We start from the raw sequence: 6702 nt of genomic DNA on the forward strand, positions 1-6702 counted from the left end.
TAACAATCACAATATAGTAAAAATACAGAGAAAAATTCATATAAAAGGTAGAATGAGTAAAATCGACACAGCATTGCACGACACAGACATCACAACAGGACTAAACATGGACTAAGGGGTGTACGCCCAACTACAAAGCCCAGCATATCCAAGGAGTGATATCAAATGTCATTAGTGCAAAAAAGGTACTATGTCAATGCCCTCGTTCATACCTATAGGAGACATGGTATTAAGGGTAAAAATCCAGTATGATTCTCTGCGACTCAATTTGGTTAAAATGTCACCACCCCTTTCATCGAGGGTGACATGTTCCAATGCTTTAAAAGAAAAGAAATCAAGATTAGAATTACAACATAAAGCAAAATGACGAGGGACACTGTGAAGGATGGATTTATTCCTAATACTCCTAGTGTGCTCTAATATTCTAATTTTTAGAGGACGTTTAGTTTTGCCGACGTAGCTTTTACCACATCGGCAAGAAAGACAATAAATAACACAAGTGGTCAGACAGGACATTCTGCTCTTAATAGTATACGATTTAGAATTATCACTATTGGCAAATTTATAATGATCTTTGTCCACGTATTGACACATTTTACACTTGTTGCAGGGAAAAAACCCATTACAGGTTTTTAGCCAACCATCCTTTGGTGTATTATTTTTAATGCGACTAGGAGCCAAAATAGATCTTAAAGATGATGCCTTTTTAAAGACAACTTGAGGTTTGGGGGGCAATAAATCATGTAAAAGGGGATCAAGTAAAAGAACATCCCAATGTTTGTTAAGAACATCTCTAATACCCTTACTTCTTGAATTAAATTTAGTAACAAAGGGTATAAAATTATCAGACCTGGCAGGGCGATTTTTATATTGTAGAAGCTCGTTGCGATCGCGATCGCGGGCTTTCTTCTGACAATGTTCAACCAAATAAGAGGGGTATTTCTTATCAATAAAACGTTTGTTATAGATGGCAGACTGTTCATCAAATTTATTTAAACTAGCACAATTTCTTCTAACCCTAACAAATTGGGAGTAAGGGATATTCTGGATCCACTTACCGAAATGACAGCTATTAAAATGTACATAGCTATTGCTATCCACCTGTTTGATATATGTAGACGTTTCAATAGTATTATTTGTGGGAGACCATTCAGAAGAATCCAATAGCAAGTCTAAAAATTCGATTTTACTATCATGAGAGTTAGAGGTAAAATGGAGATTGTAGGTATTCACATTTATAGCAGCAAGAAAATTATTAAAAGAGATATCATCCCCGTCCCATATAATAAGGATGTCATCTATATATCTATGGAACGAGACAATCTGGTCTTTGTATATAGAGTTAATCTCGGGACTAAGCTCCTCCCATTTTCCAAGATAAAGATTCGCTAAGCTCGGTGCGTATGGGGTCCCCATAGCGACCCCACACTGTTAGATGAAATATTCACCTTGGAATGTAAATACATTGTTGTACATAACCACCTTAATGCATTCTATAAAAAAGTTACTAAAAGCAGGATCCACATCTGTGTCTTTATCCAAAAAATACCGTATCGCTTCCAATCCACCATCATGTGGAATGGACGTGTAAAGCGCCTCCACATCAATGGTACACCATTTGTATGTGGGGCGCCACACGAAATCTTTCAAAAAAAGCAGAACTTGCGTGGAATCTTTAGTATAAGAAGCCAACTTCGTAACATATTTCTGTATAAAGAGATCAATATACTCAGATAACCTGCAAGTAGCGTTGTCAATTCCAGCAATGATTGGACGACCCGGAGGTCTGTCCAACCTTTTGTGGATCTTTGGCAGGAAATGAAAAATTGCCAACGGTGGATATTCATTAACAATGTATTTACCTTCATTGCAAGACATAAATTTTTTTGAGACACCTTCATTAATGAGCGTTTTGACTTTTTCAACAATCAGTAATGTGGGATCGGTTTTTAACCGGGAATACGTAACAGAATCATTCAGAAGCCTATATGCTTTATCAAGGTAATCAGAACGATTTAAAATAACAATCCCCCCCCTTATCTGCCATTCTAATAACGATTTGATGGTTGTCTTCCAGATTTTTAATGGCTTTTCTCTCACTACTACTAAGGTTATCAATGCTTTGATTTTTACTAGCACACATTTTCTCAAAATCGGTCTTAATAAGATTAAAAAATGTATCAACATAATTACCTCTGGATTCAATGGGGTAAAAGACTGATTTAGGTTTTATATGTAGTAGTTGTCCGGCACTCCTAGAACCAGCAATACTTGGACGGGTGCCCACAAGAGACCAGCCTGGCACAGGTAGGTTCCATATAGCATACTTCAATAAAGTGGCACTCACGTCACTGGCATAAAGGACGACACGTAGTCATACGTCTTATCAACATTTCGGTAATTTATTATACCGTCTTCAGGATATGACATACAGTAAAAAACACTCACCTTAAATAACATAACCACCCCGTGAACACACCACGCCTGCAGCCGCGCGCCACACTCGCCACCCAAAAAGAAGGCGGGGGAGTGCACGGAGCGCCAGGACGCACGTAGGCGTAACCAGGCAACCAGCCACCATGACGTACGGCGCAGGGGGGCGCCGTCCGGTATCCCCGGCAACCGCCAGTCATTACATATAAACAAATCCATGGGCAAGCACATAGATACAAAAAATGAAAAAGCGCAATATCAAAAATACGTAATAAAACATAACATCAAGACAATATAATATAATGCAATCAGCAGTAGCAAGATAATGAAGACTACATGTTTTTAGACAAGAATAAGGAAAAAGGATCAATGACAAGATGTTAATACCATATACTGCATAATAGATCCAGAATGATCAATTCATAAAAAACAGGATAATGATAAATACTCATTGAGCCCCTTAGGGCTAATGGTGTTAAGGTAATGGATCCAGTAACTTTCACGTTTAAGCAGAGCTAGATTACGATCACCACCTCGTCTTAACGGGGCTACCCAGTCAATCATTCTGTATTTTAAACTAGACAAGGGATGCTTAAATAGAGCAAAGTGTCTAGTGACAGGCTGTTCGCTGACACCACTGGCAATAGCAGCTTTGATCGCAGATCTGTGCGCAGCCATACGGTCCTTAAACCTACATTGCGTCTTACCAATGTAGGACAGGCCGCATGGGCACACGATCTGATAGACCGTGTATGTAGAGTTACAGTCTAATGCATATTTAATGCGATAGATTTTACCGGTGTGTGGGTGGGGGAATTCATTACCACCAATAAGAAATTTACAGGTGGTGCTGTGGCATCTGATGCACCCTAATTTCTTCTTCAAAAATGATTTGACAGGCTGTTTGCCCATCCCTGTTACATCTGCTTTAACTAAAAAATCTCGAAGATTACTATTCCTCTTAAAGCAAGGCATGATGGCATGTTCATGCAGACCCAATGAATTGTCAGTCTGTACCAAGGGCCATGATTTTCTAATGATTTTAGTAATCTGTTCAGATTGGGTGTTAATTTTAGAGACAAATGGTAACTTGTTGCTCAAGGATTTTTTGGGGCGCTGCTTTAACAGTTCGCATCTGGGTAATGCCAGAGCTTATTCTTTAGCAGTACAGATCTGTCATACCCCCTTAAACAAAATTTGTCAATCAGTGAATCAATTTGAGCACAGGATACAATAGGGTCACTATTAATCCGAAAGATGCGGACCATCTGTGAATATGGTAGACCCAGTTTAAGTTTATCCGGGTGGCAACTTGACCTATGGAGGAACGTATTCCTGTCAGTTAATTTAGTGAACACAGATGTGGAGATAACTCCCTCCTTACAAGATACAGATACATCAAGATAACTGATCTGGGATTGGCTCATGGTGGCAGTAAGTTTAACAGTGCTATCAGATGCGTTTTGACGTTCTATTAAATCAAGGAAGGCTTGTTGAGGGCCAGTCCAGATTAAAAATAGATCGTCAAAAAAGCGTGAATAAAACAAAACAGATGAACCAATAGCAGAATCAGAAAAAAAGATATCATGTTCGATGCCAAACATAAAACAGTTAGCGTAGCTGGGGGCCACCGAACTGCCCATGGCACACCCAGCTACCTGTAGGTAAAAAGACCCGTCAAATAAAAAATATTTTTTTTGTCAAAACAAATAATAACAGTTGCAGTAAAAAATCAATGAAAGCAGCTGTCAATTCAGAGTTAGACACCAAGATTCTCCGTACAGCCTGAATACCAAGGGTGTGGGGTATGATGGTATAAAGGCTTGTGACGTCAAAGCTTACAAGCCACGCCCCCTCAGGTACTACACCCACGGCATCCAATTTGTTAAGGAACATAGTGGTGTCCAACAGAAAATATTGATGCTGCTGAATAAGGGGCTGTAATACAGTGTCTAATAAAACAGATGATGGTTGTAATAGCGACCCTCGTGCCGAAATAATCGGACGTCCAGGAGGGGGAACAATGCCCTTATGTACCTTAGGAAGGGTATTCATAAGTGGTATGACAGGAAAATCAGGAATCAAGACATCAAAAAGATCATCAGATATAATACTACTGTCTTTACTGTAAGTAAGAAATTCAAGAAGTTCACGTTTAAATGCAGCAGTAGGATCACATTTTAATGGTATATAAGTCGTAGTGTCACTAAGCTGACGCATAATTTCAGCTTTGTATTCAAATAAGTCTTGTAACACAATGGCACCGCCCTTGTCGGCGGGCCGTATATTAAGGTTATCATTATTAGCAAGCATCCTCAACGCATTACTCTCGAGTGCATTGAGGTTAGAAAACATTTTTTCTTTCTTCTTTATAATCTGTTTAACACCCAGATCAATCATGCGCCCAAAAGTCTTAATGGATGCATTCAATGATCCTGGGTCAAAAGTAGAACGTTTTTTGAATTGCTTAAGTTCAGGCGGAATAGACGGAGCAACGGCAGCAGAGGGGATAGTCGACACAGTCGGCACTTTATTGTTATAATATTCCTTTAAGCGCAGTTGGCGCATCAGTCTGTATTCCTCAATCTGCCAGTCTAAGTCCTTAGCTGGCTTTGAGGGAACGAAAGAAAGACCCTTGTTCAGCAGACTGATCTCGGATGATGACAGTTCATATGAGGAATAATTGAAAATTAAATCTTCTGGGGTAGTGGTTTTTGACCCCAGCCCCTGCCTTTTCCTTTGTCCCTCCGTCTGGTGCGTCTCTCTGTCCAGTGGGGTTTTTCTGGTGACTCGTGAGGGAAGATCTAAAGGGACACGTCTATATTTATTTCTATTGTGCTTGTTAGTGGTATTATCGGACCCGCTTGCTGAGCTAAATTGCTCGGATGATGACTCTGTCTCAAAGCGGTCTCGATTCTTTCTAGCACGATTGGATCGGTTGAATTTGCGACGCCCATCTTGGTTACCACCAATAAGCCATTGGTACACACGGTGATATTCATAGTCCAACTCAACCTTGAGGAGTTTCTCTTTCTTGAATTTAATCAATTCACGTTTATAGCCGGCAATCTGTTGTGCCAATTTGTCCATCCAATCTGTCTCTTTGTCGGATGTGAGGCTTGGTAAGTGCACAGACTCAAAGGTTTGGATTTTCTTCTGGATGGTAGCAAGCTCCTTGTTGGACTGATCAATGACTAGTAATATCAAGTCGTAAGAGCACCGATTTAATATTCCCACCCATTTTTTACAGAAAACTGGGTCATTTCTGCCGATTGTGGGGCAGTTCCTAATTCGGAAACCCCTTGGTATCTTTTTGGTTTTGTAATAATCACTCAGCGATATGGCGTGGTAGGTGAAATCAGTCTCTTTTTTCTTCAAGTTTAGGAGGTCGCGATACAGGATATCGGTGGCAGTCACTTCAGGTATATCCTTAAGCCATTCTTTATTAAGGATACCCTCGATATCAGTATCAGAAAATAGGAACGTGTCGCCAACATTGAATAGGGCAGGGTTGAACGGGAGGTCATCAGCTGCGGATTCCGCCATCACAAATGATATGGACAAGACCGTGTACAAACACCCAATAGTGCTAAGTGCAAACAAATGGACGAATCCAGTGTGTAGGGATAATTCCTGTCGACAACAATCACAGCGGGTGCCTTGACCAAAAAGCAGCAAAGAGACTTGCTGCAATTTTCAATACAAGTAGTAGTTGTCCGGCACTCCTAGAACCAGCAATACTTGGACGGGTGCCCCCAAGAGACCAGCCTGGCACAGGTAGGTTCCATATAGCATACTTCAATAAAGTGGCACTCACGTCACTGGCATTAAGGACGACACGTAGTCATACGTCTTATCAACGTTTCAGTAATTTATTATACCGTCTTCAGGATATGACATACAGTAAAAAACACTCACCTTAAATAACATAACCACCCCGTGAACACACCACGCCGGCAGCCGCGCGCCACACTCGCCTTACAAAAAGAAGGCAGGGGAGCGCACGGAGCGCCAGGACGCACGTAGGCGTAACCAGGCAACCAGCCACCATGACGTACGGCGCAGGGGGACGCCGTCCGGTATCCCCGGCAACCGCCAGTCATTACATATAAACAAATCCACGGGCAAGCACATAGATACAAAAAATGAAAAAGCGCAATATCAAAAATACGTAATAGAACATAACATCAAGACAATATAATATAATGCAATCAGCAGTAGCAAGATAATGAAGACTACATGTTTTTAGACAAGAATAAGGAAAAAGGA

The sequence above is a fragment of the Crinia signifera genome, chromosome 7 (genome assembly GCF_055691185.1).
Source record: "Crinia signifera chromosome 7, ASM5569118v1, whole genome shotgun sequence".
Classification (NCBI taxonomy): Eukaryota; Metazoa; Chordata; class Amphibia; order Anura; family Myobatrachidae; genus Crinia; species Crinia signifera.